Here is a 23,425-nt window from a genome sequence, read left to right on the forward strand (position 1 = left end):
AAGTTTTTTCCTAGGCAAGCTATACCAAAAAATCTTTTCGCTTTAGACTCTAGGTACTCATAGGAGACTCCAAGCCGAGTTTGGTTCACTTTGGACAACTCTAAGACCTAATCAAAAAGACCTATTTTTTAAAATTATTTAAAATTAACTATTCGAATTAATCGCAAATTTCCGTATGAAAAACTAACTTTTTTCCTAGGCAAGCTATGACAAAAATTTTTTTTGCCTTAGACTCTAGGTACACACGGGATACTCTATACCGAGTTTGGTTTGATTTGAACAACTCCTTGACCCGATGAAAAAGACCTATTTTTAAAATTCTTTATTCGAAATAATCGCAAATTTCCGTATGAAAAACTAACTTTTTTCCTAGGCAAGCTATGAAAAAAATTCTTTTTGCTTTAGACTCTAGGTACATACGGGATACTCTATACCGAGTTTGGTTTGATTTGGACAACTCCTTGACCCCATGAAAAAGACCTATTTTTAAAATTCGTTATTCGCGAAATTCGCAAATTTCCGTATGAAAACCCAAGTTTTTTCCTAGGCAAGCTATACCAAAAAATCTTTTCGCTTTAGACTCTAGGTACTCATAGGAGACTCCAAGCCGAGTTTGGTTCACTTTGGACAACTCTAAGACCTAATCAAAAAGACCTATTTTTTAAAATTATTTAAAATTAACTATTCGAATTAATCGCAAATTTCCGTATGAAAAACTAACTTTTTTCCTAGGCAAGCTATGACAAAAATTTTTTTGCTTTAGACTCTAGGTACACACGGGATACTCTATACCGAGTTTGGTTTGATTTGAACAACTCCTTGACCCGATGAAAAAGACCTATTTTTAAAATTCGTTATTCGCGAAATTCGCAAATTTCCGTATGAAAACCCAACTTTTTTCCTAGGCAAGCTGTACCAAAAAATCTTTTCGCTTTAGACTCTAGGTACTCATGGGACACTCCATGCCGGGTTTGGTTTGATTTGGACAACTCCTTGACCCCATGAAGAAGACCTATTTTTAAAATTCGTTATTCGCGAAATTCGCAAATTTCCGTATGAAAACCCAAGTTTTTTCCTAGGCAAGCTATACCAAAAAATTTTTTCGCTTTAGACTCTAGGTACTCATAGGACAATCCATGCCGAGTTTGGTTTGATTTGGACAACTCCTTGACCCCATGAAAAAGACCTATTTTTAAAATTCGTTATTCGCGAAACTCGCAAATTTCCGTATGAAAACCCAACTTTTTTTCTAGGCAAGCTATACCAAAAAATCTTTTCGCTTTAGACTCTAGGTACTCATAGGAGACTCCATGCCGAGTTTGGTTCACTTTGGACAACTCTAAGGCCTAATCAAAAAGACCTATTTTTAAAAATTATTTAAAATTACTTATTAGAAATAATCGCAAATTTCCGTATGAAAACCCAACTTTTTTCCTAGGCAAGCTATACCAAAAAATCTTTTCTCTCTAGACTCTAGGTACTCATAGGACACTCCATGCCGAGTTTGGTTTGATTTGGACAACTCCTTGACCCCATGAAAAATACCTATTTTTAAAATTCGTTACTCGCGAAATTCGCAAATTTCCGTATGAAAGACTAACTTTTTTCCTAGACGAGCTATAGCAAAAAAACTTTTCGTTTTAGACTCTAGGTACTCATAGGAGACTCCATGCCAAGTTTGGTTTACTTTGGAAAACTCTAAGACCTAATCAATAAGATCTTTTTTTAAAAATTATTTATTAGAAAAAATCGCAAATTTCCGTTTGAAAACCCAACTTTTTTCCTAGGTAAGCTATACAAAAAAATCTTTCGGTTTAGATTCTAGGTACTCATGGGACACTCCATGCCGAGTTTGGTCCAATTTGAAGAAGTTTTTGACCATACGGAAAAGACCTATTTTTAAAAATGCTTATTCCGATTAATCGCAACTTTTCGTTCGAAAATGTAACTTTTTCCAGGGGCAAACAAAAAAATTTTTTTGTATTAGACTCCAGCTGCTTGTCCCTGGAAAAAGTTACATTTTCGAACGAAAAACTGCGATTATTTCGAAAAAGTATTTCTAAAAATAGGTCTTTTTCGTATGGTTAAAAACTTCTTCAAATTGGACAAAAGTCGGCATGGAGTGTCCCATGAGCACCTAGAGTCTGAAGCAAAAAATTTTTTGCTATAACTTGTCTAGGAAAAAAGTTAGCCTTTTATACGGAAATTTCCAATTATTTCGATTAACTTGCAATGATTGAATTTTAAAAATAGGTCTTTTTCATTGTGTCAAAGAGTTGTTCAAATCGGATCAAACTTGGCACAAAGTATTTCCATGGTAACTAGGTACCATGGAAACACTCTGTGCCAAGTTTGAGCCGATTTGAACAAAGTTTTGGCCCAATGAAACAAAACTTTTTTAAAATTCGCTAATGGCGAAATTAGCATCCGTATGAAAAGCTAACTTTTTTTCCGAGGCAAGCTATAGCAAAATTTTTTTTTGTGTTACACTTTAACTGCACTCCTACCGAGTGGTACTCCTACCGAGTTCAATTTGATTTGAACAATTCTTTGACCCGATTCTAGAGTTAATAACTAGAGTTAATATTCGTTCAGCCTAAAATTCTAGAGTTAATAACTAGAGTTAATATTCGTTCAGCCTATATTTCGCATCAGACTAAAAGTTTTATTGGATAATACTGACACTCATATTAACCACACTCACTAAATGCATGAAAAACAAGAAAGAAGACAAGCTTTCAATTGGTTTCTTTATCATAAACATAAAACATCGAAGTTTTTAATTGCGCATTAATTGAGAGAAATTAGTTCCTTTATCACAAACATAAAACAGAGTAAAAACTTAGCACATTTTTAAAAAAATTGTTCGAAATAAGCACAGCCTAAGAAAGTTTGTTATCATGAGCAAACAATTAAAATTTAGCACTGTAGATCTGATCGAAATAGTAGTCAGTGTTCGCTATCAGAGGAACCGTAGTAGTCTCCAAGAACCGCAATCAGAGGATACAAAGCTTGCTCCTGCTCGTCGCTCATTTCAACTTCAGTAACCCATGCCATAAAGGACTCAAATTCTGGGGTATTTGGGGTCAAAGATAATGTATGCTCAACTCCGTCATTCAAAAGGATCATTTGAAACATTTGTATTGGCTGCCACGTTGTCAAAACTGCGGTCTCGAAAATTACCACAAATCTGAGTACTACAAAAGATCCCATCACTAATGTCCCCGGTACGCTGATCAGTAGCTGGGAACTCATTTCGAGAAACTAAAAATCTTCGTGACCATTAGAAAAAAAGTACAACTTATGAGCAATGTCATAACATTAGCCGGAAGGCAACACACCCTCCAGTCTATGTCAAGGTATAAACGAAAAAAGCTTGAAGCAAAATAGAAAATTATGGAATGAAAGTGATACTTTTCCGGCAGAAGGCAATACACCCTCCGAACCTCCTCGAAAAATTAGTAAAACACAAGCTTGTCCTCGATTTATAATATGTATAATTTGTTAGCCAGTTGGAAAAGCAAAAAATCAAGTTCAATTCAGCATCAAAAAAGCAGGGGTATCATATCTTTAATACAATTAAGTAGAAAACAAACTACATTTGAACAATTCAAAAGTCTAAAAGAACCAGCTTGAACAATTTACTAGAGAAAACCAGAAACTATCGTGCTATTTAAAAGCTTAAGATCCTGCCCGGCTCAAAAAAGTCCATTCATCTCTATAGCATCGCTTTGGTTAGACGACACCGAAACAGTTGTTGTGAAATTTCATCTTGTGTCAAATCGATTATCTCAACAGGTCGAAGACGTTCCAGGTCTTCTACTCTTTTCGTAAGGAGAGCAACCTTTTCCTCCAAAGCAAAGATCTGACTCCTGAGCAAGTCAACTTCACTTGATTCGACATTACCAGCTATGTCAGCAGGTTGTATTCGATAAATCAAACGGTTGTTCTCAAAACTCAAAATTGTTTGCCTCTTTACGTCTGGAAGGATGCAAATTTTTAGAACAAGCAAAAGAAAAATAATGTAGAGAGATTGGAATTTGCCTGCGTTCTGCAAGATGACTTTGTTTTCAACTAAGTTTCGCAAAATGATTGTTTAAAATTTATGTCAATAAAATAAAACAAGCAATACGTTAAAAAGTCATGCAGCAAAATTACTATTCAAAATATCGATTGTTTTGCAAATTGATTGTTTTCAATATATCGAGTTTTGCAAATTGATTGTTTTCAAAATATACAATGACAATAACAGATCATACGTTAATGAATCAACAGCGTAGCTATAATCAAAATTGAAACTGAAAAGTAAAAATTAATCTTGCTCAAAGTTACTGAGTAGTGGAACAAGATACAAATTGTCCTCAATTTTTACAGGAAAAAACTTTATTTCTAATGCATCTACTGCAACATGAATTGTGCTATTCTTGTCTTCAACGACGTATGCAAAATAAGAAACCGGACCTTCTGGTTGTTGAACAAGTTTAAATGTTGAAACAATTTTTTGTTCACGAAGCACACAAAATTTACCATCCAGCTCATAGAAGAAAAGAATTTTCCCAATACCAATTGTTGACGCGTCTACACATGCAAAAATATCTGCACCTGATTCACGCCCGTACGCTAAAGAGCCAAAATAAAAATTCTTCCTGAATCGACAGAACACTCGAGCTGACGGATTGTTGAACCTGAATTCTCTTAATTCTTCTGATTCTACGAGGCCAAATTCTTCGTTCACATCCGACGGATTGTCAGAAAACCTTAGAAACTGCGCCAAATCATCTTCACTATAATCTATCTCAGAAACCACTTTGCCTCTGATGAATCTTTCTACCATTAGTTTACAGTGGTTTGTTGTTCCAGTTAACGGAGCAATCAGAAGGTGAAGAGCCGATTCAAACATTGATGCTGAAGTAACGAAGAGAGGACCAATCTCAGCAGCTTGCCAAGCAAGATGTCTCAATAGATGGAAATTGATCGACTCGAACTTCTTGGGATTTTTTTCAGCCATGCTGACGCAAAACTCGTCTAACAAAAGTCTGCAAAATTTAGAGTTTCGATTGTCATCATATAAACTGCGCAAAGAAAAAACTAGTTTAAAAAGATCCGTTTTATCGGACCTCCGGTCTTCTCCAAACAAAAAAATGGGTAAGACGATGGGCGCCAGATATAGCAAATGAACTTTTAGCTCGCTGGCTTTCATATTTGCGAGATGATCGAAAGATCGCACTGATCGTTTTATTTCTCCTGGAGTTTGAATACCCGAAAGTATTTTACTCAATTTTCTTTTACTGTCTGCTTTCATGCGGTCGTAAAAATACGTTAGTAGGTCCCTCGATACGCCAAGAAAAAGTTGATGCATTGTATCAACCGGCGAAGAGAGCGGCTGATTAGCGATAACAGAAAAAATTTTGCTCCTGCCCTTTACTCCTTGAGTGAATTTTTCAAAATCACTCTTTTTACCGTTGAGGGTTTTGAGTTTTTGTTGAGATCCCTCATCCAGGTTCTTCAAGTTCTCCAGATAACTTTCAGGAGACCGCATATTTTTATGAACATCAAAGTCATGTGGATAGTGATGCGCTCCATCCATGTGGAAGCCACGCTGAGTGCAGAGAGAGCAACCATAATATCCGTTGCATTGTTTGATATTCAATACTTTTGCTTTGCCAATTAAACCTGCTACAAAAAAGATTGGCTCGAACTTAACCTTAACTCGATCACCATCCAGTGTTACCTCCTCATGTGTAGATATCTGTCGCTCGAAATGATCAAAAATGTCGTCAAAATTCGGTGTCCCGTTTCCAACAAAAAGAGATCCTAAAATTATGTTTTGAAACATCTGTCGTTTTTTCGGAGGTAGATCGGCAATCGCTATCAGGAGCGGCCAGGCTGTTTTAGGAGGAGATTTTGAGACCAGGGCTCCGTCCAAGTTCAAAATTAACCTAATTGTCACTTGCCGTTCAATAACTTCCAGTTTAGGCATAATTATATCGTTTGTTGTTTTTCTCAACTCTGCGTATCTCAACATGCCGTTGATCGAATTTTGAACAATTTTCAGGAGAAGCGGACTGAAATTGAGATAAATTTGTTCACCGTTCGACAAAAGTTCTTTTCTACATTGATATTGAGCGGCAAATTCACCCAACTTCTTTTTTATTGTCCATGGTGCTAAACTTTCACCATTGAAAATAATTTGATCGCGTTTTAGAAGTTCGTACATCATTTGGTCAGAACAATTATGCTTTATTACTAACGACATGATGGACAAAGCTAGATTTGACACAGAGACTGGTCTGCAGTCACTCACAAAATCACATAGAGAAGATCGATTGAATGAGGCAAGTTCCCTTACAGCTTCGGTGTCAGACTGTGAACTTTCATCGCTTTCATACTCGGGGAAAAATTGAAATTGAGCGTTGTTCAATGACTCGTCAGTTGTTCCATTACTGCTGCCCATTTCGTCGTCAATAGAATCTGATGCGATGATTTGAGGAACCGCAGCATTGTTTGGGGAAGTTTCTATAGGAAAAGAGGGCGCTTCATTTAATGAGGACAGGCTAAAATTCGATGACTCTTCGTAATAAGCAAAGAAAGAATCAAACTCTGTTGCATGTTGTGCATATCGAATTTCTGCTTTTGGTAGACGTTTTCGTTTTACAGCTCTCACTACAGTTTGTGAAGTTGATTGCACTAAATTTGCACTCCTTCCATGCTCTTCTGTATGACTGCAAAGACAATCGACATTTTCTTCTCCAAAAGCGTCTTCGTTGTAGAAGGTTGTCAGCTCTTCATTGTGTTCTATTTGCTTCAGCGCTCGCAACCTAACACATTGTCGTCCACGATAACCACCTTTCATGTAGTAGTCGCAATTAGCTTTACAGGAATGATTAGCCCACCTAGCCACTCCAACTAGGAGTTTTCCTCCTTCCATAACTGACCAGTCTTTATACGAGTTTTCTTTTGGCAGGTTAGCTAACAATCCAACGGCCACCTCAATTTCACCAGGCTTGATGGCGCTCATCGACCGATTCACCAAGCAAAATCCTCCGTATTTGTCTGGTTCAATACTCAGTCCAAAATCCATAGCAGCTTTGTATGATTCGCTCATATCCATAAACAGTTTTTTCAGCTTTCGGTCATTGCGCAGTTTTAATTCAAAATCATCCTTACTCCATAGCACAGTCAAAAGTTTTGGTGAATTCGGGAAATCTTTCAACAATTTTTCAGACAGTTGTCCTTCGATTTCCGCTAGGTTTTCGCACTCACTCATTGCTAACTGGAACCTAAACTTTTGGTGAAGCGCAAAACCAGTAAAAAAAACTCTCATTGGTACAAGAGGGGAACAGATATTCGTAGCACTGCACAAATTTTACCAAAGCACCTAGCTTTTAACTCTTCACCAAGGAAAATTCAATTACTTTCTCTAGAAGGAAACATCCTCAGAGCAACTCAAATTTTTTTCAAAATAACACTGTCTCTTTGCACAAACCTGCGATATTTCTCCTTAGTACCAGAAGGCAACACGCCCTCGTAGCAAAGGATAAAATCACAATAAATCACGCGCCTTTAAATCTTCACCTAATAGTTTCTCGTTTATTTCTGCGAGGCAACACGCCCTCGCAGCCTTCTCACTATTCTAAACAAGACTTATGCTCCCTTTAAGCGGTCACATTTAAATTCTCTCTTTAGTACCAGAGAGCAACACACCCTCATGGCACTCAAACACAACAAACTCTGACTGTTAGCGCAAAACCAGTAAAAAATTGCGTTGGTGCAAGAGGCAAACAGATACTGGTAGCACTGCACAAATTTTACAAAAGCACCTTGCTATTATTTCTTCAGCTAGAAGTTTTCATTTACTTTCTCTAGAAGGCAACATCATCATAGCATCCCGAATTTTTCAATATTACACACTGTCTCTGCACAAACCTGCGACATTTCTCCTTAGTACCAGAAGGCAACACGCCCTCGTAGCAAAGGATAAAATCACAATCAATCACGCGCTTTTAAATCTTCACCTAATAATTTCTCGTTTATTTCTGCGAGGCAACACGCCCTCACAGCCTTCTCACTATTCTAAACAAGACTTATGCTCCCTTTAAGCGGTCACATTTAAATTCTCTCTTTAGTACCAGAGAGCAACACACCCTCATGGCACTCAAACACAACAAACTCTGACTGTTAGCGCAAAACCAGTAAAAAATTGCGTTGGTGCAAGAGGCAAACAGATATTGGTAGCACTGCACAAATTTTACAAAAGCACCTTGCTATTATTTCTTCAGCTAGAAGTTTTCATTTACTTTCTCTAGAAGGCAACATCATCATAGCATCCCGAATTTTTCAATATTACACACTGTCTCTGCACAAACCTGCGACATTTCTCCTTAGTACCAGAAGGCAACACGCCCTCGTAGCAAAGGATAAAATCACAATCAATCACGCGCTTTTAAATCTTCACCTAATAATTTCTCGTTTATTTCTGCGAGGCAACACGCCCTCACAGCCTTCTCACTATTCTAAACAAGACTTATGCTCCCTTTAAGTGGTCACATTTAAATTCTTTCTTTAGTACCAGAGAGCAACACACCCTCATGGCACTCAAACACAACAAACTCTGACTGTTAGCGCAAAACCAGTAAAAAATCGCATTGGTGCAAGAGGCAAACAGATACTGGTAGCACTGCACAAATTTTACAAAAGCACCTTGCTATTATTTCTTCAGCTAGAAGTTTTCATTTACTTTCTCTAGAAGGCAACATCATCATAGCATCCCGAATTTTTCAATATTACACACTGTCTCTGCACAAACCTGCGGCATTTCTCCTTAGTACCAGAAGGCAACACGCCCTCGTAGCACAGGAAAAAAATCACACTTAATCACCCGCCTTTAAATCTTCACCTAACAGTTTCTCGTTTATTTCTGCTCGAGGCAACACGCCCTCATAGCCTTCTCACTATTTTAAACAAAACCTATGCTGCTTGTAAGCGGTCACCTTTAAATTATCTCATTAGTACCAGAGAGCAACACACCCTCGGAGCACTGCGCAAACTCCACGTAAAAAATATTGCTATTAAATCTTCACCTAGACCTTTTTCATTGATTTGATCTTGATGGCAACACAACCGAATATCAATTTCACATTTCTTAGCAACATAACTGTCAGAGCAACGCAGTAACAAATCTCATTGGTATCAGGGAGAAGTACAACCTCATAGCAGCGCACTAATTTAACAAAAAATCACAATGCAATAGGAAAAAGTTGTTTCAAAACTTTTTTTTGAGCGTTATCAAACATTGTGTTCAGTTCGATTCAATCGTATCGATTAAATTTAGCGGCACAAGAGATGCAGTGGCAATTTAAGATGAACTAATTTTTCAAACTATTGTTTAACAAGCAGTTAACAATCGCTACTAAACCAAAACGGGTTGTAATCAAAACTAACATAGCTTTAATAAGAAGGGGGGGGGTGAAAGAATTCACTATAAAATTCTAAAACTATTTAGAATCATTGCTGCTTGACATGAGCACCTGTTTGTTTTTTTCTATTTGCTAACTCAGTAGTATGGGACATTTTCAATTGATAGGTTCTCCTCTGTTGTCTATTTCATTTTCTGTGCTGTTTCTCTCTTCATGAACAAGTTGTGATCGATAGCTTTTCACTTCTCTTCCCGCTTGATTGGCTGCATCCTTTGCCAGTTTGAATGCCAATCGGGGAGTAAGCGGATACTTACCGTTGATAACTTCTAAAGCATTTTAAAGAATGTCGACAACTCTATACCTTTATCAGCACAGCGCCTATTTAAACAATTACTATATTTGCTCTAATCTAAGAATTTGAAGAACCTTACGAAAGATAAACATGACAAAGTTGGTTAGTTTATGAAACGTTTAATACCCTAAGCAAAACAATAAACATATATCTTTTCCTCCAGTAGTGGCAGGAGATTTTTAGAGCATATGTTGATTGTCACTCATCTTTCTTTCCATTATCTAATTTATTAAGACTTTATATATTTAAAAAACAAACGTTATATTTAAAATACAAAACCCGTTAACAAAACCCTAATGTTGATCATAATTGTTGCTCTTAAAAATCTAACCAAAAAACCGCTCAACATCAGAGCCCTTTGCCTCTTTTCTAGTTGAATGCTCAGCGCCAATCATCGTTTCAACGAGTCCATTTTGTCCAAAAATTTCCTTGCGAAGGGCTCGTCCTAGCCTGCTAGGAAATTCATTGGCTTCAATTTGCATCAAATCAACATCTCCTTTCATAACACGGACAACGGGGAACGTTTCAAGAAGATGCGGATTTTGATCGACACTCTCAAACCCAAACTTTTGGATTCTCACGCACTCCTCTAACTCCTCCAGCTAAACAAAACGCTTTTAAATGTTAGTATCATTTTGATATGAAATTCAGAGCGCTAGAAAACAACCAAGAAAATAGTCTTTTTTACTGAATTTACAGAACGTCTTTAGTGTCATAAATACGTATTGTCTAAAAAAGACGTAGAGTCAAAAAAGAAGCAAAATTGTAGAATTTTGTAACCAAAATATTTTAATACAATTTTCAACAGAAACCTAGCTTCAGAAGTTGAAACATGAAAATTTTTGTGCAATTTTGCCGGCCATTTTTTCTTGTTCAATTTTTCAAGCAACGAAGCAGCGACTGCCTTAGATTTTTATTTTGTCTAGACATTAATTTCAAAAAACTGCAAACAGATACTACCGAATCATTGAACTCGTTCACCAGCTTCCTCTTGCGGCGATCTGATTGCTTCCTAATTTTCTCGAAACTGGATTTGGCCCGTGCCATCCTTGATTGATGTTCCGCAAAAAAAAGTTGAAACTGCTCACATGACGAACTTTTATTTTTGGCGCTCTCTATTTCGGCAGTCTTCGTTGCCTTATAGTTAACTATCAGAGATGTTGACCCCGCAGCCTGGGACACATGCTGCGTAAGAGGGGAATGAAGAGGAGTTTCGCAATCTTCTGAAATGACCTCCTCATCTCTGTTGTCACGAAGAATTGTCTCCGGAACGAAGCTTGGAGGTTCTCCTTTTTTCAATTGAGCCAAAACAACAAGTTTATGACGTGATATTTCAGATTGTGAACCTTTTCCGAGATAGATGCATTCTGGTTGAGGCTCATTGTGAATCATTGGATATGTTTGACCTAGCTCCAGACTTAATTTATATTTTCAGGAAGTCTCCTGTGGCCAGCTCGATGAATTCAGGGCAGTTGAGAACGCATTTTTGCCATAATAAAACAAAAATCTGCTGTCTCGCATTTGACTTTGGGCTGTTTCCTGCAACTCAACTTCACTCTCAGTGCTGAAGTTTGTGGGCTTCACTATCTTCCTGCCCTTACTAGACGTTCGAGTTGCCATTTTTCAATCACTGAAGAGCAGAGTTTATTTTACAAAAACTGTTCATTTCAGTCGCAACCGTTTTCAAGAACAACGCTCACGTTGTAGCAACCGCAGCGAGAAATAGATTGAAATCAACGCAAAGTGCTAGAAGGCAACACACCCAAATAGCACCATCAAAAAAATTCCGATCAAGCCTCGAGTTAATTCTAACAAGAAATCGAAAATTTATATCAGTCGGAAGGCAACACGCCCTCCTAACCATTTCAGAATTTAGAAACTTAGCTTTACACTTACCCGAGCCAAAAAGATATTTATGTAGAAAAGCACTTAATATTATAAAAATTACGATTTCGTTTGGAAGGCAAATCACATATTTAGCATTGTTAAGATTTCTTTAAAAAAAGCTTTGAAATTCAATAAAGACTTTGGGCTCTTGCTAAGCTTTTGCTTTCCCTATTATGTGCCTCACTCTCTTCTAATAAATCGGAAGGCAACACGCCCTCCTAACCATTTCGGAATTTAGAAACTTAGCTTTACACTTACCCAAGCCAAAAAGATATTTATGAAGAAAAGCACTTATTATAAAATTTACGAATTCTTTCGGAAGGCAAATCACATTTTTAGCATTGTTATCATTTCTTTAAATCATAACTTTAGAATTCAGTATTGCTTTCCCTATTATGTGCCTCACTCTTTTTTTATAAAAAAATTGCTGATGCTCAAACCTACGGCAACAAAGACAAGAAATTTAAATCTCTTCTTATTCTCTTAATAAATCTGCAAAGAAAAATTGGACACTCGAAAAAAATTTAATTCTCTACAAACAACACATCTTATAGAATAAAGTCAGAAGAACTAACAAAATCGAGCGAGAAATTATCAAGCAAAACAAGACTCAAAAAAGCCTTGGGCGAACCTTTTTTTTGCAAAACTAATTATATCTGACAGGAAAATTTATGTAAACTTTTAAGAATGCAAACTTTAAGACAAAGAATTCGACAATTGAACAAATAGCAGAACAAACTATTCTGATTGAATTGACTCATGCTCTTTCTTAAGTTGAGCTTTTCTGATTTCCTTCGCTCCAGCACTGTATTTCCCTGTTCCTGCCAATCGGTCTTTGACGTTTAGTCCCGCCTTATTTGCAGCTGCTCTAGCCTTTTTCGCAGCCAGGGGGTGCTTTCTTCTGGGAAATTTTCTTTGAACTGATCCTAAAGCAAAAAGGGACATAAATACGGTTGAGCACCAAAAATAAGAATCTTTACTTTTTTGCGAAAACTTAATCTCAAAAAAGCCCTCGAAATTTTTTCTTATAAACAAGAATTTCGATTAAACCTTTTACTTTTATTTGGCATATGGCTCAAATTAAAGTGACTAAAAATTACTAAAGAACTTCAGAACGAGTTCGGAGTCTGCTGCGGCTCGTCCCGATGCCATTGTGCGTTGAGGAGTAATCATGTCAGTTGACAACCCATTTTCTCCAAAAATCCACCTTCTCAAATGCAAACCATAGTGGGCAGGATTATGTCCGTTATATATATGATCTAAATTCCTGTTATCAAGACCATATTGCACTTCTGGTGTCTCTTCAATCTCCTGGAAATTTTCGACATTGTCCTCAAGAATTGTATCCTCGGACAGGGCGAGTCTTTCTGGTTCCAAATCCTTAATTGTCTTGCTCACCTATTAATTAAACAAGTCTTGAGAAATGACGAAAAAGTGTTGGTAAGGGCATTGAAAAACTCAACACAAAAGAACCTTTAGTACTGATCCAAATCAGTGACAAAAATGTTAGCGTTTTGCTGGAAAAAACATCCCTCAAAAAATAAACACGAAAAATTTGCAAAATTTTCAAGTAAAAAACTCCGGCGTAGTTGTGGAGTTATAAAATGTTGCTAGCAATATCCTGAACAAGGGTTAAACTTACAATACTGGAGATCTTTTGCTTCATTTCCATAATTTTTGATGCATACTCGTTGCCCATGTCCTCTAGAATCAATCCCATTTGACGCACTTTTTCCTCATTCTGAAGAAGAGCCTCTGAAAGCTTTTGGTGGTCTTCACAACACTAAATCAAACCACAATTTTATAGTTATATTAAATGTTTCTTGATCCTAAGATTTTTAATAACTCGCAAGAAAGTGTGTTATGTTTGTGTATATCGAAAGAGAAACGACAACAGTCATTTCAACTAAAAACGCGAAACACTTTTTGAAGAAAAATACATGCATGTGCATTGATATGTTTATATAAAATTTGAATTGATATATTTATATATATATATATATATATATATATGTATCTATAAATTTATATATATATATATATATATACATATATATATATATACATATATATATATATATATTTATATATATACATATACATACATACATATATATATATATATATATATATATATATATATATATACATATACATATATATATATATACATACATAAATACATATACATATATATATACATACATACATATATATATATATATATATATATATGCATATATATATATATATATATATATGTATCTATAAATATATATATATATATATATATATATATACATATATACATATATACATATATATGTTATATATATATATATATATATATATATATAATGTATATATATATATATATATACATACATATATATATATATAATATATATATATATATAAATATTATATTTATATATATATATATATATAATATATTTATATATATATATATATATTATATATATACATATATATATATATATATATATATATATATATATATATGTATATATGTACATATATCAATGCATATGCCTGACAAAAGTCAGATTCAGTTTCGATTACGCAAAAAGGAAGCACGGCAACCATGAAAGATTTTTTCTACACAACTTACTTTTACGCTAACTATTTTTTGATTCTGCTGGGGTACAACTGGTCTCTCTGTTTCTGTAACATCACAGATCTCAGAAGAGCTCGGCGGAACAACGGCCAAAATTGTCTGTGAAGACGATGGGAACATTTTTGACCGCATTTCAGACTCTTTTGCTTTGACCTCATCGTTTCCTCCTTGCATTACAAGCTTGTAATCTTTACGTTTGTCTCCAATTCTTAGGCTGACAATATCTCCCCTCTTAAGGAGAATTTTCTCAACAAAATTATCTGTTATCCAAAGCTTGGAACTTTCTGAGAGAAGTTGAACATCGTCATTGTTCATTGAAATGAAAAGCCAGAAAACTTGGCTAGACATAATACTCTAAGGAACTTATTTAGAACTTTTTAAGAGCAAAATTTTAACACATCATCAATCAGTAACTACATTTAGTTGTGCTGGAAAGCAACACACTCTCTTAGCACTTATAAAAAAAACAAAAATTACAATAAAGCTGAAGATTCCATTTGCTGAAGGTTCTGAAATTTAACTGCACAGGAAAGCAACACACTCTCCAGGCAGTTATTTGAGGAACTCAACTGACGGAATGCAACACACTGTCCTAGCATTTATAAAAACATCAGTAACTACATTTAATTGTGCCGGAAAGCAACACACTCTCTTAGCACTTTTAAAAACATCAAAGATTACAATAAAACTGAGGATTCTATTTGCTGAAGGTTCTAACGTTTAACTGCACCGGAAAGCAACACACTCTCCAGGCAGTTATTTGAGAGATTCAACTGACGGAATGCAACACACTCTCCTAGCTCTTTTAAAAACATCAGTAATTACATGTAATTGTGCCGGAAAGCAACACACTCTCTTAGCACTTTTAAAAACATCAAAAATTACAATAAAGCTGAAGATTCCATTTGCTGAAGGTTCTAAAATTCAAATGCACAGGAAAGCAACACACTCTCCAGGCAGTTATTTGAGGAACTCAACAGACGGAATGCAACACACTGTCCTAGCATTTTTAAAAACATCAGTAACTACATTTAATTGTGCCGGAAAGCAACACACTCTCTTAGCACTTTTAAAAACATCAAAAATTACAATGAAGTTGAAGATTCTATTTGCTGAAGGTTTTAACGTTTAACTGCACGGGAAAGCAACACACTCTCCAGGCAGTTATTTGAGAGATTCAACTGACGGAATGCAACACTCTCCTAGCACTTTTAAAAACATCAGTAACTACATTTAATTGTGCCGGAAAGCAACACACTCTCTTAGCACTTTTAAAAACATCAAAAATTACAATAAAGTTGAAGATTCTATTTGCTGAAAGTTCTAAAGTTTAACTGCACAGGAAAGCAACAAACTCTCCTGGCAGTTATTTGAGGGATTCAACAGATGAGAATTGTAAAAGCGAACTGTTAAAATCAGATTAAATTCTGAAATAATTCACTAAACAAAACATGACAAATTATCAAATTGAAAGTCAAAAATGATTTTGAGCAGGCTTCTGTAACAATATACATCAAATTAAAACATCAAAAAATACATCAAAACAAGTCATGATAGCTCTAAGATCAATGAGAATCAAAACAAATAAGACTTTGCCCAAAATCAAAAACTGTATCAATCAATTGCGGAAGCTATCGTCGTCACCAAACTTTTCTTTTCGCAATTTTTTCATGCCACAAGCGTAGGTTTTCCTCCCTCGTAAAGTCAGATGAATCCCATCTTCCAGGAAATTTCTGTTCTTGTAGACTTGTCGATGCAAATTGAAAATTGACAGCTCTGAATTTACTAGTATATCATTGAAAGTCTTAATGTAAGAATGATTGGCTCTTGTTCTCCGTAATACTGTGCACACGACAACTCTTGGCTGATTTTCAAGTTTAGCGAAGGCATCCACCAGATCCTTTATTTGTGCCAATACTGACTCTGGCTCTTCTCCAGGTTCGTTATATCTCGAGAGATTGTTACCACCTAAGGAAAGAATTATCTTCCCGTAAGACTTCATGGTCGGTAGCAGGTCGTAGAAGTCATTCACAACGCCTCCTGATAACGAGAAGGTGGAACAACCATTTAAGCAAATGTTGTCCACGATTGAATCGCCAACTAGTGCAGTTTCGACGGCAACTTCATTTACAAAATTTGTGTAAAGGAACTCTCTACTCTTCCCCCTGACGGTCTCTTTCTTGATACGCCCTTGTAACTGCTGAGCCGAGAAAGTTTCTTTAAACCTCTTTCGTTGCGCAACATCAGGGTTACTAGCAAAGGGTTGGCCAATTCTTTTTGGGTTCATGGTTTAAGCTAGAAAAAAAGAAATCCGTAAAAGTAGCCAAACAAGCGAGTCGAAAATGTTTGTAATACTTGTATACATAAACAGAAACATAAAATAACCCCTATATAGTAGTTCCCCTGATACCCGGGGCTGGGTGGTCCAACTTCGACCCGTGGTGGGTGGTCCCAGTTCACACTTGGTGGCGTCCCCTGATACCCGGGGATGGGTGCACTTTACAATTTAGATAGTACTGGGAGTTTGGGATATTAATTTGGTTCACTTTGGACAACTCTTTGGCCCGATGAAAAAGACCTATTTTTAGAATTCGCTGATCGCGAAATTTGCAAGTTTCCGTATGGAAAACTAATTTTTTTCCTAGACAAGCTACAGAAAAAATTCTTCTCTTCCTACACTCTACCTACACAGGTGATACTCCCTGACAAGTTTAGTTTGATTTCGATAACTCTATGACTCAATCAAAAAGAACTATACTTAAAATTCGTTATTCGCGAAGTTCAAAAAGTTCCGTTTCAAATGCGTTTGAAATCGGCTTTGATTTCCTAAGTACTTGAAGGAAACTAATCATGGTATATATAGTTTTAAAGTCCGTTTCAAGTGCAATCTAATTAGCTATGTCTCGTTTTGATTGGTACAGTATTTCAGAAGTTATTAACGATTTTCGACCCCAAACCTCCGGAAATGACCACATGCTCACAGCTCGATCTTTAATTTTTTTATCAGAGTGTTTATGTTAAAAACCGATTATTATGAGTTACAATATCATCGTATCAAACTTCTAAGACTATGATGAACGATTTTGGTTTGCTCTTCGGGAAACTATAACCGAATGAGCGTTTGGTACCAATTGAAAAAAGGGAATAGTGAAAATGGCAAATTCTTTCATGGGGTCAAAAAGTTGTTCAAATTGATCCAAACTTGACATAGAGTATCCCCTGCAAATGTGGAGTGTAACACAAAAAGAATTTTTGCTATAGCTTGCCTAGGAAAAAAGTTAGTTTTTCATACGGAAATTTGCAAATTTCGCGAATAACGAATTTTAAAAATAGGTCTTTTTCATCGGGTCAAGGAGTTGTCCAAAGTGAACCAAACTGATATCCCAAACACCCAGTACTATCTAAATTGTAATGCAAAAAGAATGGTCTGCCTTACGTTCTTGGAAAAAAGTCCGTATTTCAATCGGAAATATCGACTTATTCGCTCATTATTCGCTTATTCTATTTTCAAAAATATAGAAACTTTATTGGGTCAAGGAGTTGTTCAAATCAGACCAATCTTGGTATGGAGTATCACCAGTGCAGTTAGAGTATAAAACGAAAAAATTATTTGTATAGCTTGTGTAGGAAAAAAATTAGCTTATCATACGGAAATTTCCAACTATTTCGAATAATTTGCAATTATTGAATTTTAAAAATAGGTCTTTTTCATGGAGTCAAGGAGTAGTCCAAATCAAACCAAACTGGGTATGGAGTATACCGTGAGTACCTAGATTGTAAAACAAAAAGAATTTTTGGTACAGCTTGCCTAGGAAAAAAGTTGGGTTTCCATACGGAAGTTTGCGATTATTTCCATGGAAATAATCGCAAATTTCCGTATGAAAAACTAATTTTTTTTCGTACGCAAGCTATACCAAAAACTCTTTTTGTTTTAGACTCTAGGCACACAGGGGATACTCCATACGGAGTTTGGTTTGATTTGGACAACTCCTTGACCCCATGAAAAGACCTATTTTTAAAATTCAATAATTGCAGGTTATTCGAAATATTTGGAAATTTCCGTATGAAAAGCTAACTTTTTTCCTACGCAACTACTACTACTACTACTACTACTACTACTACTACTACTACTACTACTACTACTACTACTACTACTACTACATTTTTGTGTGTATATGGTGTGTGTGCTGTGTTTGTGTGTGTTTGTGTTTCTGTGTGTGTGCCTGTGTGTATATGTGAGCGCGCGTGTGCGTGTGTGCATGTGTGTGCGTCTACGTGTGTGTGTTTGTGTCTGTGAGTGCGTGTGTGTGGTTCCTTTGTGTAAGTGTGTGTAAGTGTGCATGTGTGTGCGTCTGTGTGTGCGTCTGTGTGTGTGTGTGTGTGTGTGCGCGTGTGCGTACGTGTGTGTGCGTGTGCGTACGTGTGTGTGTGTGTGTGTGTGTGTGTGTGTGTGTGTGTGTGTGTAAGTGTGCATGTGTGTGCGTCTGTGTGTGCGTGTGCGTACGTGTGTGTGTGTGTGCGTGTGCGTACGTGTGTGTGTGTGTGTGTGTGTGTGTGTGTGTGTGCGTGTGTGTGTGTGTGTGTGTGTGTGTGTGTGTGGGTGAATTGTTTATATGTGTGTGGTGTGTCATGCGTGTCTGCGTGTCCAAGTGTGTTAATAATTCTGTTAGTGTCTGGTCTATTGACTGACTGTCGCGCAGTTTCGCACTGTCTGGTTTGTCGAACCACTGTCGAACAATTTCTGATTGTTCGCGCTATTTCGCACAATTTCGCACAATTTCCCGGAGTTTCGATTCATACTCCAATTATTGTCTGGACTGTCGAGTCATGGGTGTTTTGTGTCTGGATCGTCTGGTTCATACTTCCACGACCTCAACCCGGGTGATGTTATTGTTTTAGTTATTGTATTAATGTTTCATTTTTTTAATAGCTAGTTTTTAATTAACTTGTTTTCCGTTTCTGTTATATATGAAGTCTTTTATGAGGTTATCAGTAATTTGTGATCAAATGTCAGGTATTAATGGTCAAAGGACAAATATTGATTTTTAGTGATATTCGGAATAAAAGGTCAAAATGTACTAGCAGGTTAGTCAACCCTGGTGAAGGTCTGTGAACATGGGTTATAATTTTTAACTGCCATTTATAACAGTAATATCCAATATGACAGATAAAATCCAACATGGCAAATATAACTAACTTACAACAGAAAGTACATTGTTCTTTCTTACAACAGTAAGTACATTTTCTATCATAAAGGGTTATCGGTTAATATTTCCTTAACATATGATATTATAATCTAATTAGTAGTCTGAGTAGAGCATCCTGGGCCGAGGAATTTGGCCAAAATTATGTAAGATCAGCGGCAACTAGTTTACGTTCACAAGTCGGAAAATTCATCACAATTTTCTTACAAAAATTTGCGTTGAATGCGTTGAATTTAAAGACAAAAATTCAACGCATTCAGCGCAAAATTATGTAAGAAATGGCGGTGAATTTTCCAACTTGTCAACGCTAGTTGCCGCTGATCTTACATATTTAGCGTTGAATTTAGCGTAGATCTTACATATTTAGCGTTGAATTTAGCGTAGATCTTACATATTTTTGCGTTGAATTTAGCGTTGATCTTACAAAAAATCAACGCTTAGAACTCTGGGTATGGGACTCAAACCACTGACCTCCTGTTTACTTATCGCCTCTTCTACCATTGCTCCACCGTACCTTGGTTTTCTTAAGAGCCGCAATCCCTACAAAGCGTAGATCTTGCATATTTTGCGTTGAATTTAGCGTAGATCTTACATATGTTGCGTTGATTTTAGCGTAGACATTACATAGTTTGCATTGAATTTAGCGTAGAACTTGCATATATTTCGTTGATTTTAGCCTAGATCTTACATATTTTTCGTTGAATTTAGCCGAGATCTTACATAATTTCAACGTATTCAACGCATTTATCATCTGAGAAGTACTCGGAAAAATTTAAAATTTATTTTAAGTTTTGAAAAAAATTTGAATTCCTAAAATTGTCTGAAATGATTTTTGCACCGTAAGAGAGCAAATGGTTATTTTTTGCAGAATTCATTTTTCTCAATTGTGCAGTACAGGGGTCGAAACAGTAAAAAAATTAATTTTTCGAAAAAAACTTGAAAAATTTGAAATCTTCAAATAGTCTGAATTGGATTTTGCACTATAAAAGAGCACTAAAAGAGATTTTTTGTGACTTCTTGTTACCAACCTTTGGAGTATAGGGTTCAAAATAGTGAAAAAATTAATTTTTCGAAAAAAAAACTTGAAAAAGTTTTGGAATCGTAAAATGGTTTGAAACGGATTTTGCACTATAAAAGAGCACCAAAAAGTGATTTTTCTCACCTGTGCAGTATTGGGTCGAAACAGTTAAAAAATTAATTTTTCGAAAAAAACTTGAAAAATTTGAAATCTTCAAATAGTCTGAATTGGATTTTGCACTATAAAAGAGCACTAAAAAATGATTTTTCTCTGACTTCACGTTTCTCACCTTTGCCGCATAGGGGTCAAAACAGTGAAATTGATTTTTCGAAAAAAAAACTTGGAAAAGCTTTGAAATCTTAAAATGGTCTCAAATGGATTTTGCACTATAAAAAAGCACTACAAAGTGGTTTTTTGCTGACGCCGCTTATCTCACCTGTGAAGTATAGGGGTCGAAACAGTGAAAAAATTGACTTTTTGAAAAAAAAACTTGAAAAACTTTTGAAATCGTAAAGTGGCCTGAAATGGAATGGAAAGGTTAGCGTTGAATGCGTTGACTTTATGTAAGATCAACGCTTAATTCAACAATAAATATGTAAGATCTACGCTAAAATTCAACTCTAAATATGTAAGATCTACGCCAAAATTCAACGCGAAATTATGTAAGATTGGTGTTGAAAACGTTGAATTTATGTAAGATCTACGCTAAATTCAACGCTAAATATGTAAGATCTACGCTACAATTCAACGCTAATTATGTAAGATCTACGCCAAATTTCAACACAAAATATGTAAGATTGGCGTTGAATGCGTTGAATTTAGGTAAGATCTACGCTAAAATCAACGCAAAATTATGAAAGATTGGCGTTGAATGCGTTGAATTTATGTAAGATCTACACTAAATTCAACGCTAAATATGTAAGATCTACGCTAAAATTCAGCGCTAAATATGTAAGATCTAAGCCCAATTTTAACGCAAAATATGTAAGATTGGCGTTGAATGCGTTGAATTTATGTAAGATCTACGCTAAATTCAACGCTAAATACGTAAGGTCTACGCTAAAATTCAACTCTAAATATGTAAGATCTACGCCAAAATTCAACGCAAAATTATGAAAGATTGGCGTTGAATAAGTTGAATTTATGTAAGATCTACGCTAAATTCAACGCTAAATATGTAAGATCTACGCTACAATTCAACGCTAATTATGTAAGATCTACGCCAAATTTCAACGCAAAATATGTAAGATTGGCGTTGAATGCGTTGAATTTAGGTAAGATCTACGCTAAATTCAACGCTAAATATGTAAGATCTACGCTACAATTCAACGCTAATTATGTAATATCTACGCCAAATTTCAACGCAAAATTATGTAAGATTGGCGTTGAAAACGTTGAATTTATGTAAGATCTACGCTAAATTCAACGCTAAATATGTAAGATCTACGCTACAATTCAACGCTAATTATGTAAGATCTACGCCAAATTTCAACGCAAAACATGTAAGATTGGCGTTGAATGCGTTGAAGTTAGGTAAGATCTACGCTAAATTCAACGCAAAATTATGCAAGATTGGCGTTGAATGCGTTGAATTTATGTAAGATCTACACTAAATTCAACGCTAAATATGTAAGATCTACGCTAAAATTCAACGCTAATTATGTAAAATATACGCCAAATTTTAACGCAAATATGTAAGACTGGCGTTGAATGCGTTGAATTTATGTAAGATCTACGCTAAATTCAACGCTAAATATGTAAGATCTACGCTAAAATTCAACTCTAAATATGTAAGATCTACGCCAAAATTCAACGCAAAATTATTTAAGATTGGCGTTCAATCAGTTGAATTTATGTAAGATCTACGCTAAATTCAACGCTAAATATGGAAGATCTACGCTAAAATTCAACGCTAAAAATATAAGATCTACGCCAAATTTCAACGCAAAGTATGTAAGATTGGCGTTGAATGCGTTGAATTTAAGTAAGATCTACGCTAATTTCAACGCTAAATATGTAAGATCTACGCTACAATTCAACGCTAAATATGTAAGATCTACGCCAAAACTCAACGCAAAATTATGTAAGATTGAAGTTGAATGCGTTGAATTTATGTAAGATCTACGCTCAAGCGTAGATCTTACATAAATTCAACGCATTCAACGCCAATCGTACATAATTTTGCGTTTTTTAGCGTTGACACTTCGGCCCGGGATATGTGCTATATTGAGATACAAACACAGTAAATCTGAATAGTAAAGCAGAGTTATTAATTGGTCCATCTGAATAGTTAAGGAAAATTATTAATCTGAGCGGTAAAACAAAGTCGTTGATATAAGCCATAGAACACAGCTTTAAATTTGAATTGTAGAACAGTGTTAATAATGGGACAGTAAAAAAGTTGTTGTGAGGATTTTAAAGAGCTTTTTCCAGATTTATTACATTAGGGCATCTATCCTCCATAAGTTGTTAACATTATTAGTATTTACATCAACCGTTGGTATTGCATTGTCATTTTTCTTCTGAGATAATAATTATTTATTGCTTTTATTTCTGTTTTCCATTTCGAAGATATCCTTGCAGTTCTGCTTTGATATCTTTTATTTTGGGTAAAATGGTACTATGTATCCATGTATGACCGTTTTCTCCTTGTTTTTGTCTTGAAAAACGTTGGAAGTTTCAATTGGTTTATCTACTATCAGATATGGCTCTGTTTTAAGGGTTAACAACTTTTTTAAGAGTCCATCAACCTTTTTCATTTGTTAGTAGTACAAACGTCTTTTTTTCCAGAAGTTTGATGTTCTAAAACTTGTGTTCATTTTATCCATTAGAATTTTTCTATTTTCAAGTATACGTTTTATTGTTTTAAACGTTTTGTTGAATTGTTTTTCTTTGTCTAAGAACCATTTG

Source organism: Convolutriloba macropyga, chromosome 1 (assembly GCF_964194025.1).
Source record: "Convolutriloba macropyga chromosome 1, txConMacr16.3, whole genome shotgun sequence".
Taxonomy (NCBI): domain Eukaryota; kingdom Metazoa; phylum Xenacoelomorpha; order Acoela; family Convolutidae; genus Convolutriloba; species Convolutriloba macropyga.